We start from the raw sequence: 15440 nt of genomic DNA, 5'->3' as shown, positions 1-15440 counted from the left end.
AATGTGTTTGCCTTTTTAAGTCTTCAACTAAAGAGGTTGAGGAGTGGGGAGCTGTTTGTCTCGAGTTGGTCATTCAGAATTATATCTGTATTTTTCAGTTTATTAATTTCCATAGATTCTAAAAAAGATAGCTTAAGGCCTTTATTTTGAATATGTAGAATTTGAAACTCTTCATTGAAAGAATGATTATGATCTAGAAGGTGAAGTGCGTATGTAGAAGTGTCTGTTTTTCTATTGTTGAATGCCCTTTTGTGTTCTGCTATCCGTTTGTCAAAAGTTCTGCCAGTTTGACCGATGTACGTTTTCGGACAGTCACCACAAGTTAGTTTGTACACACCACTCTGTAGTTGCTTTCTCTTTCGGCTTTTATTGTTCTTAATATATTTGCTTAAGTTGTTGTTAGTTCTGAAAGCTGGTGTTATTCCTTTCTTTTTTATGTATCTGGCTATTGTTGTTGTTATCTTGCCAGTATATGTGAGAGAGCAGAAGGTACTGGGTTCTTTCTGTGGTGGTGGATACACTAATTTCAGGGCTTTCTTATGGAGTTTTTGGTTTAAAATTTTGTTAACTGTTTGTTCGTTATAGCCGTTGTTTACTGCTATTTGTTTAATGATGTTTAGTTCTATTTCGAAGTTATTTTATATATATAGATATATATACATAGTTTTTTCAGTAGATTTATAAACTTAACAGATACTAAATTCAATAATAGTGAAATAGAACTTTTAGAGAAAGGATTCAAACACAACTTGCCTTAACATAATAATCAAAAAAATTTAGAATATTTAGGTGTAGAATGTGAAAGCGTTAAACAAAACTGCCAAAAACATAGAAAAAAGCATCATTGCAAAATCTATTACTGATGTATGTAGTGAAACTAATAATTCCTGTTTCAAAGAAAACCAAATAGCCGTTTCAATTAAAAATAAATCAATAAAACATGACATAATATTTACAAAAGCAGACAAAGGTAACACTACTATTGCTATCGACAAACGAGACTATAATAACAAAACAATAGAATTTTTAACTAACCAAAACAGTATAAAACTAAACAAAGACCCCACAGAAAAATACCGAAAACAAATTAAACTACCCATTGAAAATTCAAAATCAATACTAAATCCAGCAGAACAGAAATACCTTAATATTATGAACCCACAACCTCCTAAATTATACTCTTTTATTAAACTACACAAACCTGACCACCCAATAAGACCTGTAGTTTCTTTTTATACAGCTCCGTCATATAAACTTTCAAAAAAACTGTCAGATATTATTACAGAATACACTAAATTTTCATCTAAATTCACCGTAAAAAATACACTAGAACTAGTTAATAATATACAACATTTTCAATTGCCCAAAAACTCCAGACTAATTTCATTTGACGTAAAAAATCTTTTTCCTAGTGTTCCTCCTAAAGAAACTTTTGTTTTAGTTAAGAATCTTTTAGACCATAATAGTACAAATCCGATCATTGCATCTGAAATTTTACACCTTCTTGAAATTTGCATAAATCAAGACTATTTTGAATTCAATAATCAAATATACACAAACAATAGTGCAGGACTTATTATGGGTAATCCTCTAAGCCCATTGCTATCAGATATATTTATGAACCAACTTGAAACAACAATTTCTAAACATCCCGTATTTAAACAGTTCTTATATTGGTGGAGATACGTGGATGATATACTAGTATGCTTTACAGGAACTAACAGACAACTTGACCAATTTCTATCATATATTAATTCACTTCATAATAATATTGAGTTTACAATAGAAACAGAACAGAATAACTCCATAAACTTTCTAGATGTAACGATTTCCAGACTACACAACAAACATGAGTTCTCCGTATATCATAAACCTACCCATACTGACACAACTATACACAATTCATCATCCCATCCTACACAACACAAATTAGCAGCCTACCATAGCATGATACATAGACTGACAGAAATTCCCATGACAAAAAATAACTTCGAAATAGAACTAAACGTCATTAAACAAATAGCAGTAAACAACGGCTATAACGAACAAACAGTTAACAAAATTTTAAACCAAAAACTCCATAAGAAAGCCCTGAAATTAGTGTATCCACCACCACAGAAAGAACCCAGTACCTTCTGCTCTCTCACATATACTAGCAAGATAACAAAAACAATAGCCAGATACATAAAAAAGAAAGGAATAACACCAGCTTTCAGAACTAACAACAACTTAAGCAAATATATTAAGAACAATAAAAGCCGAAAGAGAAAGCAACTACAGAGTGGTGTGTACAAACTAACTTGTGGTGACTGTCCGAAAACGTACATCGGTCAAACTGGCAGAACTTTTGACAAACGGATAGCAGAACACAAAAGGACATTCAACAATAGAAAAACAGACACTTCTACATACGCACTTCACCTTCTAGATCATAATCATTCTTTCAATGAAGAGTTTCAAATTCTACATATTCAAAATAAAGGCCTTAAGCTATCTTTTTTAGAATCTATGGAAATTAATAAACTGAAAAATACAGATATAATTCTGAGTGACCAACTCGAGACAAACAGCTCCCCACTCCTCAACCTCTTCAGTTGAAGACTTAAAAAGGCAAACACATTGTAAACTATATCACTTGAGAAAGGCACTCCGCCGAAACAGCTGTAGTCACTTAGATATAATAAAGTTTGTGGAAGTATAGAAAACAAACGTTTTCAGTGTTTTATTGTTAGAATGTTGAAGTAGGTTGATTTAACTTTCACATTTTTGTAACAAAGTATCTCCACCAAAGCAACTCTGTTGCACCAATGTTGGAGTTTGTTGCACTGAGAATCCCCTTCAAACAAATCTTATAGTCGGCCGCAGTTTGGCTTGAAGCATTTCTTCCCGATATTTTTTTGCATCAATATTGTTCTCTGTTAATGCAAAACGTATGACTCTCTTAGTGGTCATACAAGATCATACCGTAGCACTCACAGGGTGCTTCATAGTGACCGTAGTACATTGTGGCAAAAGGTCTTCCCCCAATCGGTGGCTAATAAACCCGAATAAACTACACTCCATCACTCCCAAGGATCCAGTTTGAGGACTAACTTTCATTGCAGCTTTCTGTCCGTTTTGTTCTTCTAGTGTTATTTTTTTCATGGAAGCCGCCTGTTATGAACGGATCGTACGGCAGCCACTTGGTTTATTGTACATCTTCCATTCCTTTATGAAACCCACTCCAGAATTCTGGAACCCTGTAATAGCTTACACAGGTCTAGTGGGTGGGCGCCATATATATTTTGAATCACTTCGATGTCTCCAAAAAGTGTTTGCTGCCTTCGATCCAATGCTTCGCAGTAATAAAAGATATGATCGACTGTTTAAGGTTCTCTGCTACAGAGTCTGCAGCACAAGTCTGGATGAAATAGCCCCGTTGTACGCAGGTGGCCCTTAACTAGCGCATGCCCGTTAAGGAAACCTCTTATGACTCTCAGTTGATTCCTGCATATTTTCAGGAATAATTCAGTTCTTCAGGGTGTTTGACCGGGTACACCCTCCCAGTGTGAGTTGTATTGGCTTCGGATCCAAGTGTTTTACATTCGTGGACGGTCCATGATGGACTAAAGAAACTGCACTGTAAATTTGTCGAAAAAGAGATCGACAATCCTTTGTAATTAATTATACGAATTTCCAATTGAAAATTAATAGTTTTATAATAACAAAGCTATACTGGGGTCTAGGACGTTTCATCGCCGCCATTTCGATGTCGCCAATTCATCGCCGGTCGATTCATCGCCGGTCGATTCATCGCCGGTCGATTCATCGCCGGTCGATTCATCGCCGGCCGATTCATCGCCGACCGATTCATCGCCAGTCAGTTAATCTCTTAACTGATTTATTTCCGAATTTCCGACCAATTTTCGACAGTTATAGTATAGTATGGTTGATCCAAAAGATGGCATAACCCAGACATCCAAAGTGAAAGTTATCCTTCAACACCAAATTGTTCTATATGGTCCACACAATGTCCAGAAAAAAGTCACACCATTTTGAGCTTCGGGTTTGGGGGTGAGAGGGGGGAGAAATCGGTAAATTCGTAGTATTTTAAGTTTTTCGCCAATATTTCTAAAACTATGCGGTTTAGCATGAACAACCCTCTATACAAAATGGTTCTACATTAAATTTGAAATAAAAAAGGCCCTATGCATAATCTTTCTAAAATGAATGGTTCCAAAGTTACGGAGGTAGTATAGTATAACTGGTCCAAAAAAAGGCCTAACCCAAACATCCAAAGTAAAAGTTTTCCTCCAACACCAAAATATTCTATATGGTCCACATATTGTTCCGTAAAAAGTTACACCATTTTGAGCGTCCGGTTTGGGAGGGAGATGGGAGAGAAGTAGGTAAATTAGTAGGTTTTTTACGTTTTTCGTCAATATTTCTAAAATTATGGTTTAGCGTAAACAATGTTACATACAAAAATGTTCCACATGAAATTTAAAACAAAAGTTGTTCAATACATAATTGTTATAAGATTAACGGTTCCAGAGTTACGGAGGGCGAAAGGTCGAGGTTTTCGATACTTTTTATATTTATTGGGCAATATTTATGATATAATTATACCAAAAACCCAGACATCCAAAGTGAAAGTTATTCTCCAACACCAAATTGGTCTATATGGTCCACATAATGTTCAGGAAAAAGTCACACCATTTTGAGCGTCGGGTTTGGGGGGGAGAGGGGGAGAAATCGGTAAATATAAAAAGTATCGAAAACCTCCACTTTTCACCCTCCGTAACTCTGGAACCATTGATTTTATAACAATTATGTATAAAACCTTTTTTGTTTTGAATTTTATGTAGAACATTTTTCTATAGAACATTCCTTACGCTAAAGCAAGGTTTTAGAAATACTGACGAAAAACGTAAAAAAACTACTAATTTACCGACTTCTCCCCCATCTCCCCCCCAAACCGGACGCTCAAAATGGTGTAACTTTTTACTGAACAGTATGTGGACCATATAGAACAATTTGGTGTTGAAGGAAAACTTTTACTTTGGATGTCTGGGTTAGGCCTTTTTTTGGACCAATTATACTATACTACCTCCGTAACTTTGGAACCGTTCATTTTGGAAGGGTTATGCATGGGGCCTTTTTTATTTCAAATTTTATGTAGAACAATTTTGTGTAGAAGGTTGTTCATGCTAAACCGCTTAGTTTTAGAAATAATGACGAAAAACCTAAAAAACTACGAATTTGTAGATTTCTCCACCCTCTCCCCCCAAACCCGACGCTCAAAATGGTGTGACTTTTTTCTGAACATTATGTGGACCATATAGAACAATTTGGTGTTGGAGGATAACTTTCACTTTGGATGTCTGGGTTTGGGTCTAACTATACCATACTATTACATTTATTATTTATTTTTAATATTAATTAGGACTTCTAGGAAATTACCTAACCTAACCTACCACTACATAAATTTGAACATATATATTTCTACAAAGGCCATTTAACACTACAAATTTAGTATTATTTAGTATCAAATTTGGGGGAAGTATAAATAGAACAGTAAATTAATATAATAATATTTTTTATCTTTTTAATTGTCATAAGTTTTGAACTGAATTTAACGTCGTGTCGTGCCATCTCCCGTAATACAAAATCAACTGACTAACTGACGATGAAACGGACGGCCATGAAACGGACGGCCATGAAACGGACGGCCATGAAACGGACGGCGATGAAATGGCGGCATCGAAAAGGCAGCGATGAACCGGCGGCGGCGGTGAAACGTCCCATTCCTCTGTACTGCGCTCGAGTCACATCTTGCGGGTGTTGGACCCGGCAATCGCTCCCTCTTTTTGTTCGACAGAAATAATTTTTATTTTATTTTAACGTATAAAGTTTTATTGAAAATTAAAAATTGTAGTTTTGCGATAACAAAACATAACTGCGCCAAGAACAAAAGGGTAAAATTAGAATAAAAAGTGGAATATCTGGAAAAATCAATATTGAGAAGGGAGTTGACAGGGATCCCAAGAAGCAATTAGACGTAATATTACGACGTCTAAGCGCAAACTACCTGGTCTTGACGACAGACTCCCGACGACCGGTCGTCGTCGTGAACACGCCTTAATTTGGTGGACGATTTGAGATTGACATTTGACAGTTGACGGGTGACTTGCATTTTCTTTTGTGATTTTTATAAACAAAAATAAACTAATTTTCCAGTTTTTAATAACAACAGTAAATTTAATTTAATTTAATTTTTAATAACAGTATCAGGTCTATTGGTGTTGGCAGAAGTCAGAATGACATCTTCCTGTTTGACCTCATCATCTGTTAAGGTTAATCTGCTTGTAGATGCTTGTGTATGTACAGGGCTATTCACTATATTTTGACCCCCGTGTAAACTGCTTTATTTACAGAATTAGAAAAAAATGTAAAATACAAAAGTTATTCGATTTTTAAATTATGATTTTTTGACATATATATCGTACTAGTGACGTCATCTATTTGGGCGTGATGACGTAATCGACTATTTTTTTAAATGGGAATAGAGGTCGAGTGCTAGCTCATTTGAAAGGTTATTCAATTCCCTATTCAGTAATATAAACATTAACATGATTAATTATACAGGGTGTCCAAAAAACTTTTTTTAGTTAAATTAATTGACACAAAGAGAAGAAGTATATAACTTAGTTAATTCAAAATACATTCTATTGCTGTCAGAAAACAGAAATAAATGTTTATTGAACAAATAAACCTTACTTTTCATTTAAATTCAATGTTCAAGTTGCCACCTATCTGCCACTTGGCAGTTTGAACATTGAATTTAAGCAAAATCAATGTTTATTTGTGCAATAAACTTTAATTTCTGTTTTCTAACAGCATTAAAATGTATTTTAAATTAAATAAATTACATAAATTCTTCTTCTTGTGTCAATTAATTTAATTAAAAAAAAAATTTTGGACACCCTGTATAAATATTTATCTTAATGTTTATATTATTGAATATAGAATTCGATTACCTTTCAAATGAGCTAGCACACGACCCATATTCTCATTTAAAAAAATTGTCGATTACGTCATCACGCCCGGATGGATGACGTCACTAGTATGTTATATATGTCAAAAAATCATATTTTAAAAATCGAATAACTTTTGTATTTTACATTTTTTTTTAATTCTATAAATAAAGCAGTTTACAGGGGGGTCAAAATATAGTGAATAACCCTGTACATAAGGCAGCTTAAATCAAAGGGTTTTATGAATACATTTATTAATCTACTTATAGTTTGTTATTTTTATTTGTTGCATATATGTTTACCTCATGAAAATCTTTAGTCCCATTTTGAGTAATTAGCTCTTCAGGTTCTGTATGTGCCATTTTCAAAAGTTTAGCTTTTTGTCTGTAAAAAGATGTTGAATGTCTAAAAGCTTTTGATTTCTTTTCTTCATTTTGAGACATTGTTTTTCTCAAGGAACAACTATATATTTTTTAACTATATAGGTTTTTCATTCAATAAATTGTTATTGTTAATATACTGTTTATAGAAAACTAGAAAAACCAAGTGTAAAAAAGTAAGGTTATGTTACGCAATGTAATATCTGTCATATTATAGTCATTTAAGTCAAGATGAGTCAAGTCAGATAGGCCCTAATCAGCAAATTTTTACGTCGTTTTGTAGTTGGAAACTAAACAACCAATTGTCGAAAATTTACGACGTTGGATAGTCGTCGACGTTTTTTAGTAAATTGCAGGTATCTTGTAAAAAAACTTTGACGTCAGGTTAACGTATACAACTTTACTTAAGTACTACGTTGTTATTACCTACGTTGTATTGTCGTTCTCACCTTCCCGCAAATACACGCAGCAATCTACCATATACCTACTGAGAAAACACCCGACGTCTCCTAAACGTTGGGTTCGATACTAATAAATACTCTGTAATCCCCGACGTTGAGCAGTCGCTAAATGTCTTCCAGTAAATTACATTGTAGTATAGAGGTTATACCCGACGTCAGCTTAACGTTAAACCTTAACCTAATAATTAACGTTGGTATTCTCAACGTTGGATTGTCGTTGTCGTCTTCCCGAAAAATAGGTATACCATACTCGATAAAACACCAACGTCCTCTGAACGTTGGCATCTATGCTAAAAAATACGTTGTAATTCCCGACGTTGAGTAGTCGTTGATGTATGCCACTTATGCCCGGTTGCACCAACAGATCTTAAGCTTAAGTCGAGAATATCATAAGAATTAATATAATATAATTATAATATATTACAATAAGAATACCATAATATAATGATAGATATAATTGATAATAAGGTAAGAATCTAAAATTATGATGCAACGTAAGTGATAATCAAGGAGGCCCTATCTATAAGTAGAGCTTAGCTAAGCTGGAGCTTAAGATCTGTTGGTGCAACCAGGCATTAATTGCACTTATACTACAGATAGGTTAAGACCGACGTCAGCTTAACGTCAAACCTTATCCTAATAATTGACGTCGTTATTCCCGATGTCGGTTGGTCATCAGATTATATTACTTATTAGCAGCAACGTTGGTCCATAGGAAAAACAGACGTTGTCCTTGGTTAAGGCTTATTGTGAACCAATTTTGTCCTTAAATTTAACGTCCCATTAGGACAAAATTGGTTGCAGGTCGTAAAATTGCTACTTGGGATGTGTCCTGTTACCTTTGCTGTTCAACATTTACTCTAAGAATATATTTAAGAAAGCTTTGGAAGGCACCTCGGATGGTATAATTATAAACGGGCAATGCATAAATAACCTGCAACATGCTGATGACACGGTCATTCTGGCAGATAATGCTGAAGCACTGCAACGCCTACTGGACCGAGTAACGACAGCCTGTAGAGAATTTGGAATAAAATTTAACACAAAGAAAACAGAAACGGTGGTCATCAGTAATCACTAAAACAGAAGGGTGAAGGTCAATGTCGACGGAACAGATCTGGAAAGAGTAACAAGAATAACGTAATTCAGTTTTGTACTGTTATAGTTATTTTATTTAGTAGTTAGTTATTTGTGAAATAATTTTGCTAAGTTTTTTATGTTATTTATATATACAGTGAAATCGAGCAAAAGAAAAGGGTTATAAATTTCACATATGACGAAAAATTAAAGTTAGTTGAATTGTCATTAAAGAAATAATTTTAAAATAAATAATATGTTGAAAATTGCTTCGTTTATTATTATTTTTTAATGACACACTTTTAGTGATATCATGAATGGGTTTTTGAAACACAACACTATTGTTTGTTTTTTAACCAAGAGGAGTGATTCAAATTTACCGCGCTGTATTGCTTGTTTGTGATTTGTCCAACCGCAGGCAAGTTTACTCCACTGTTATAAAATTTTGACACTAATGACATTTATCAAATTTTGACACTAGTGACATTTCATAGGTTAATTAAGTTATATCGGCGATTTTTGTGTTTTATGTGTTATTCCTTTAATTTTTAGATTGTTAGTCTGCTTTTATATAAAAAGCAGTTGTTTTTGGAACTCTTTAGCGACGTATTAATTTAATATAATATTTATGGATTACCGTTGAGGGTCGACTAGATCAACCAAAAAAGAAGATGTATTTGGTTCTTATTCTAGTGACTTTCTTGGGTGTGAATGGGGAATGTGTCTTTTTAGTTTAGTCCTCTTGGTTTAAAAATAAACTTTTTTATAGTTTGTTAGGTAGTAGGTAGACTACATAATTTTGTCAATAGACCTGTAAAAAACTCCAAATGATTTTCCATATCTTCCAATACATACTATATTTTTTAATATAAAAGAAAATACAAAATTAAAACTAATATATAATATTACAAACAGAAAAATTAAGGTAAGAAGCAAAGGATTTTTGATTTTATTTTGTTTTTCCTATATGACTGTAAAATTAAGTTATAGAATGACTAGATTAGGCTTGTAACTTTAAATGTCTTTCCTTTTGATTGCCTACATGCCTGCCTTACCGTGTGGGGTGGGTATATAGGTAATCAATAATTATTAAGAAAAAAGAAAAACCCTTGAATGAGAAAAGTGTGACCCTTGTCCTTATCCCAAAATTTTTATTAAGATTAATTTAGCAAAAGTTCACTTTGAAAATAAAATGTTTATTATATCTATTCTTAACAAAAAGGTCGGTCAGACTTAGATAACCTTAACTTAGATTACTAATTAGATAGTTTAGATAAGATATATTATGTTTTTGTATGTACTATTTACTTTGTTTCTGGCCGCATGGTCTAATCCTAAAGCCAATAAAAAAAGCAAATTATTGACAAACGTCACAAGTACATTAGTCAAAATTGTAAAAATATAACCTGACTGTCAACGATAAGTAATACCTAAAGTTTAGGGAGATAAAAACGTATCCTACCATAAGGTAATAGCGGTTTAGGCAATTCCTATCGTATGGTGAAATCCGTTTTAGAGTTAGGAAGTACCTAAACCCACTTAGGTAATTCTTAAATATTTAGGTATCGTTGGTGAAATCGGGCATTTATCTAAATTCAGTGAAAACTGCGTGCTTTGGACATTCACAACGTGAAGAATAAGGACAGGACTATATGACAAGGTGTTGTTTGTAAACCTTTTGTTGTATTACCTACCTTAAACAAGATTATAAAAAGAAGAAGAGTTCCTTTTGACTATTGACTTTTATAAGATGTTATTATTATATTATATTATATTATATTAACCCCATTTGGAAGATTTAAATTCCAGAAATTACCTTTCGGCATTACATCGGCACCAGAGGAATTCCAGAAAAGAATGTCACGAGTCCTTGAAGGAGCAAAAAATACTCTAGTCCATATGGATGATGTGCTGGTTTGGGGAAACACAAAAGAGGAACACGATGACCGCCTAAGAGAGGTGCTCGAGAGAATAAAAAAAGCACGTATAACCTTGAATAAGGGCAAAACTGAATTATGTAAGCAGAAAATCGATTTCTTGGGATTTGTGTTGTCGAAGGATGGGGTAGCACCAGATCCAGGCAAGGTGAAAGCAATTGTAGACATGGAAGCACCAAAAAATGTCAAGGAAGTTCAACGCCTTATGGGTACTGTAACATTCCTAGCGAAATTTATCCCTAATAGGAGTGAGATTATGCAACCAATTACAAGTTTAGTTAGTCCAAGCAATGCATTTCTATGGGGCCCAGCACAAAAAGAGGCGTTCCAGAAAATAAAAGAATTGCTTATATCAGCACCTTGTTTAACAATGTATGATGCAAATAAACCTACAATCCTATCCAGTGACGCTTCTACCAAAGGACTGGGAGCTGTATTACTTCAAGTTGAAGGTGGTCATAAGAAACCTGTAGCATACATCTCGAGGACTTTGACTCCAGCTGAACAAAATTATGCAAACATAGAAAGAGAAGCACTGGCTCTGACCTGGGCAAGCGATCGACTAAAGAGTTTTCTGATAGGAAAACAATATACCATAGAGACCGATCACAAGCCACTTATACAAATATTTAAAACTAAGCATCTCGATGATCTGTCCCCAAGACTACAAAGGTTTAGAATGCGCATGATGCGTTATGACTACAATATTGTATATACCCCAGGGAAAAATTTATATATTGCTGATACTTTATCTCGTAAACCCATACCTTCAAAAGATGACAAAGAATTAGAAAAAGAAATCGATTCCTTCATTCATGGAGTCACTCTTGCAGGTATTCACACATCTGACGAGAATGTAACACGAGTTGCTAACTCACAAAGCAATGATCAAACCTGTAATCAACTGAAGAACTACATAATGGGAGACTGGCCTCACAAGTCTGCATTATCAGGTGATGTTAAACCATACTACCCAGTACGTCATGAACTATCAGTTGTGGATGGTATCCTTCTTAGAGGAAACCGTATGATCATTCCATGTGAGCTCAGGGCAATGCTGTTGGAAAAATTGCACGCTGGCCACTTTGGAATAACTAAAACTCGTCGTCGTGCTCTGGGAACGATGTGGTGGCCAGGAATTTCTCAAGAGATAGAAGCCAAAGTAAGATCTTGTCCTATCTGTATTCAAAACTCGACAAACCATCATGAACCTTTATTTCCAGCTAAATTTCCAGATTATCCATGGCAAGTGATATCAATGGACCTTTTTAAAACTGAAGGAAAATGGTATATCGTCGTAACTGATAACTATTCCAGATTTTTTGAAGTACTTCCTGTTCAGAACATGAGATCACAGGAAGTAATAAACATCTGCAAAACAATATTTGCAAGATATGGTATACCACAGTTGGTTTGTTCCGACACTGGCACACAATTTCATGCTGTTGAAACATCAGAGTTCCAACAGTTCGCAAGAGAATGGGGGTTATCTACATCGAGAAGTAGCCCACAATTCCACCAAGCAAATGGCGCAGCAGAAGCTGCTGTAAAAGTCGCAAAAACCTTAATAAAGAAGAATAAGAACAACATAGAGATGGCACTTCTGTCCTATCGAAACACACCACTAGAGAACGGATTCAGTCCATCCGAAATGATGTTTGGAAGAAAATTGAGAGATAATCTACCATCAATCGCATTAGCTGAATTTAAATCATCAAAGAAGCTAGTAAGCGCGGAGAGGAAGTACCGCTCGAAATATAAAAAATTATATGATGGAAAACATGGACTGAAGAATTTGAGTCGACTTCAAATTTGTGATTTTGTATGGATCACAGACCTGAAACGACATGGTGAAATTATTAACGAAGTTAATCCAAGATCATACATAGTTAAGACCGCCATAAGCACCATAAGGAGAAACCGTTTTCATCTGATCCCTGCTCCATATCTAAGCAGTATCCCCGATGGAGTATTGAAACAACTGCCAGGGATTCAACAAACAAATTCGACTCCAGAAACTACACCGACTACTCAACAACTAACATCCCAAAGACCAACAAACATTGAGAAAGGTAGTCAGGAAGTGGAAAGTCACCCAACTCAACCCAAAACGCCTGTACGACTTCCAACGCCAACGAAAACTGATGGACCATTTAATATTGAGCAGAGTAAGAATACAACGCACTCTGGGAGAGCGGTTGTCAGACCTTTACGCTATCGTGAAGATTAATCAGTAGTTATGTTGAAGATGTATCATCTTGAGGGGGGATGTTGTATTACCTACCTTAAACAAGATTATAAAAAGAAGAAGAGTTCCTTTTGACTATTGACTTTTATAAAATGTTATTAGGTTTTGATTGACGGATAAGTTTGTAACGATACATTTGTATTTTAATTAAAATAAAACTATTAAAATTAGTCTTAACTTCTATAAAGAGTTAATCCAGAGAACGAATAAAACACCTTTTTATTGTTTTTGTAAACAGAATCTCTTATATTGTCTATAAGAGATCCATCATTTCATTTTTTTATTTTAATTTTAATAAAAAGTTGATTCATTTTATAATATATTTTTTTTTCATTGATAATATTATTATCTGATCCCTTTCTCTTGTTCATGTGAGAAATCAACATGAGAACACTAAGGTAGGTCCTGATATATTTATATTTACGTAAATGTGTTTGTATCTTGACGTGTCTGTATGATGACTATATATTTTTATTAACTTGTTACTTTAATTTTTTTTAAGTTTTAAGTATGTTTCGTCTTTCATTTTTCTTTTAATTATGGCGTCCCCCGTGCAACTGAGTTTCTATTATATTTAAAATCTATTAAGAATCCACCCTACTAGATTTCTGAAGACTTAGAGCTACCGAGGCACTCCGTAAAGTTACGTAGCACCAAGTACATTTTTATGTTTGTTTAATTTGTCGAGTTACATATTATCTTTTTTTTGCCTTTGTTATCCACGCTGGTGCTACAATATTTGAATAGATAACAATGATATTTGTCTGTTTTAATTTGTCAAATCCTCTTTTAATTTGTTTAAACATTTCGGAGAAATCTCATTGTTATCTAAATACTTGAAAGATGATACATTAAAATTTTCAAAAGGACATATTTCCAGCGACCAAAGATACATCTAGTTAAATTTGAAAAATCATCAAAATTGATTTTCCGTGTTCCACCAATTCTAGATAAAAATAAACTTTATATTCGGATTCAGTGACCTCGAAAACAGAAAGAATGACCAAAATTTGCCATTGCCATATCATGGACGCTTTTTCGATATCTAAGCCTCAAATTAGGGGTGTGCCGCTCGCCTATTATACCTACTGTAAAAATATTAAGCAAATTGATGCATTAGGACCGAATTCGGTGCCAAATAACCTCACTGACTGGACTATAAACCATGCAGCTCTTAAAAGAAATTTAAGTTTTTATCAAAACCTTTATAAACAATAATTATGAATATTAAGGAGCAAAACAAAACTAATTGTACACGCTGACACCTCTTTAGTATAGTTAATTTCTTTAAAATTAGTTCTCACCGCTGAATATTCTGTTTGAAGTTCTCCGTTCAATTTTGTTTGTACAATGCTTCAGTTAACATTGGATATTGTTGAGGAAATTTGACTTTTTAAGATCTTCGCTAATGAATGTTTTTAAAGGATACTTTGGCAAACACTCAATTACGTCAAGAGCTAACAAAAAACACGGAGAAATTTTTTAATTGGAGAGTTCTTCGATCACTTAAAATTTGTGAATTTTTGTTTAATTTCTTTTCAGTTGTTTTTTAAAATGTTGTGCAAAGAGAGATTGTTTGGATACATTTACGAAAAATTAAGAAGTTTTTTAAATGTGAAAAATATTTAATATTTTGAATATTTTCTATTTATCGTTGAAACTAGGTCCTGAATTAAAACATACATTCGCCTTTAAAATGCTAACTTGCCTGTATCTGACAGAGATAAAACTCTTAATAGTCTAACAACTAAAGGTTTTCACCTCGCAATTTTTACAGAATAGATCGATTTGCTTGAAAATTTGAGAATAAGTAGTGGATAGTCCAAGGATCAAAATCTACATGATGTAGAAAGGCGCTTTTACCATGGGGGTGGTTGCCAACCCATCTCGGGGATGGAATTTTTTTATTATATTTTGACTGCAAAAGTTGATAAAAACATTCATTCTAAGCAAAAAATGTTCTATACATTTTTTTTATAAAATTAATACTTTTCGATTTATTCCCTATCGAAGTGTTAGTTTTATATAAAAAAAATCAATGTTTTTCGATTTTACTCATTTACCATTCACTCACTTTTTGCCGTAGAAAACATTTTTTAAAACCAAGTTCTTGGGAATTACATAACCTACAGTTTCATATTAAAACATTTTTTCGTATATTTGATGCTAATCTTTCTATTATGAAGAAAATGGCAATATTTACCAAACTACAAAAAGTCGTTATTTGCTTTAACTCCATTTTTTTTAAACTAATCATTCTAAGCCAGTCAAACCTCTAGAATATATTAATAATACATAAATAAAGAAGAATGAATAAGGCC

At 33.7% G+C, this 15440-nt stretch overlaps 1 protein-coding gene across 6 annotated transcripts in view; it reads right to left on the bottom strand.

Annotated features, from left to right (window-relative positions):
- LOC114333048 (cardioacceleratory peptide receptor-like) overlaps positions 1-15440 on the bottom strand; it is a 285379-nt gene that overhangs the window by 69390 nt on the left and 200549 nt on the right. The gene's annotated exons all lie outside the window — the stretch shown is intronic.

The sequence above is a fragment of the Diabrotica virgifera genome, chromosome 9 (genome assembly GCF_917563875.1).
Source record: "Diabrotica virgifera virgifera chromosome 9, PGI_DIABVI_V3a".
NCBI lineage: Eukaryota > Metazoa > Arthropoda > Insecta > Coleoptera > Chrysomelidae > Diabrotica > Diabrotica virgifera.
This window is presented reverse-complemented; position numbering and strand designations above follow the sequence as displayed.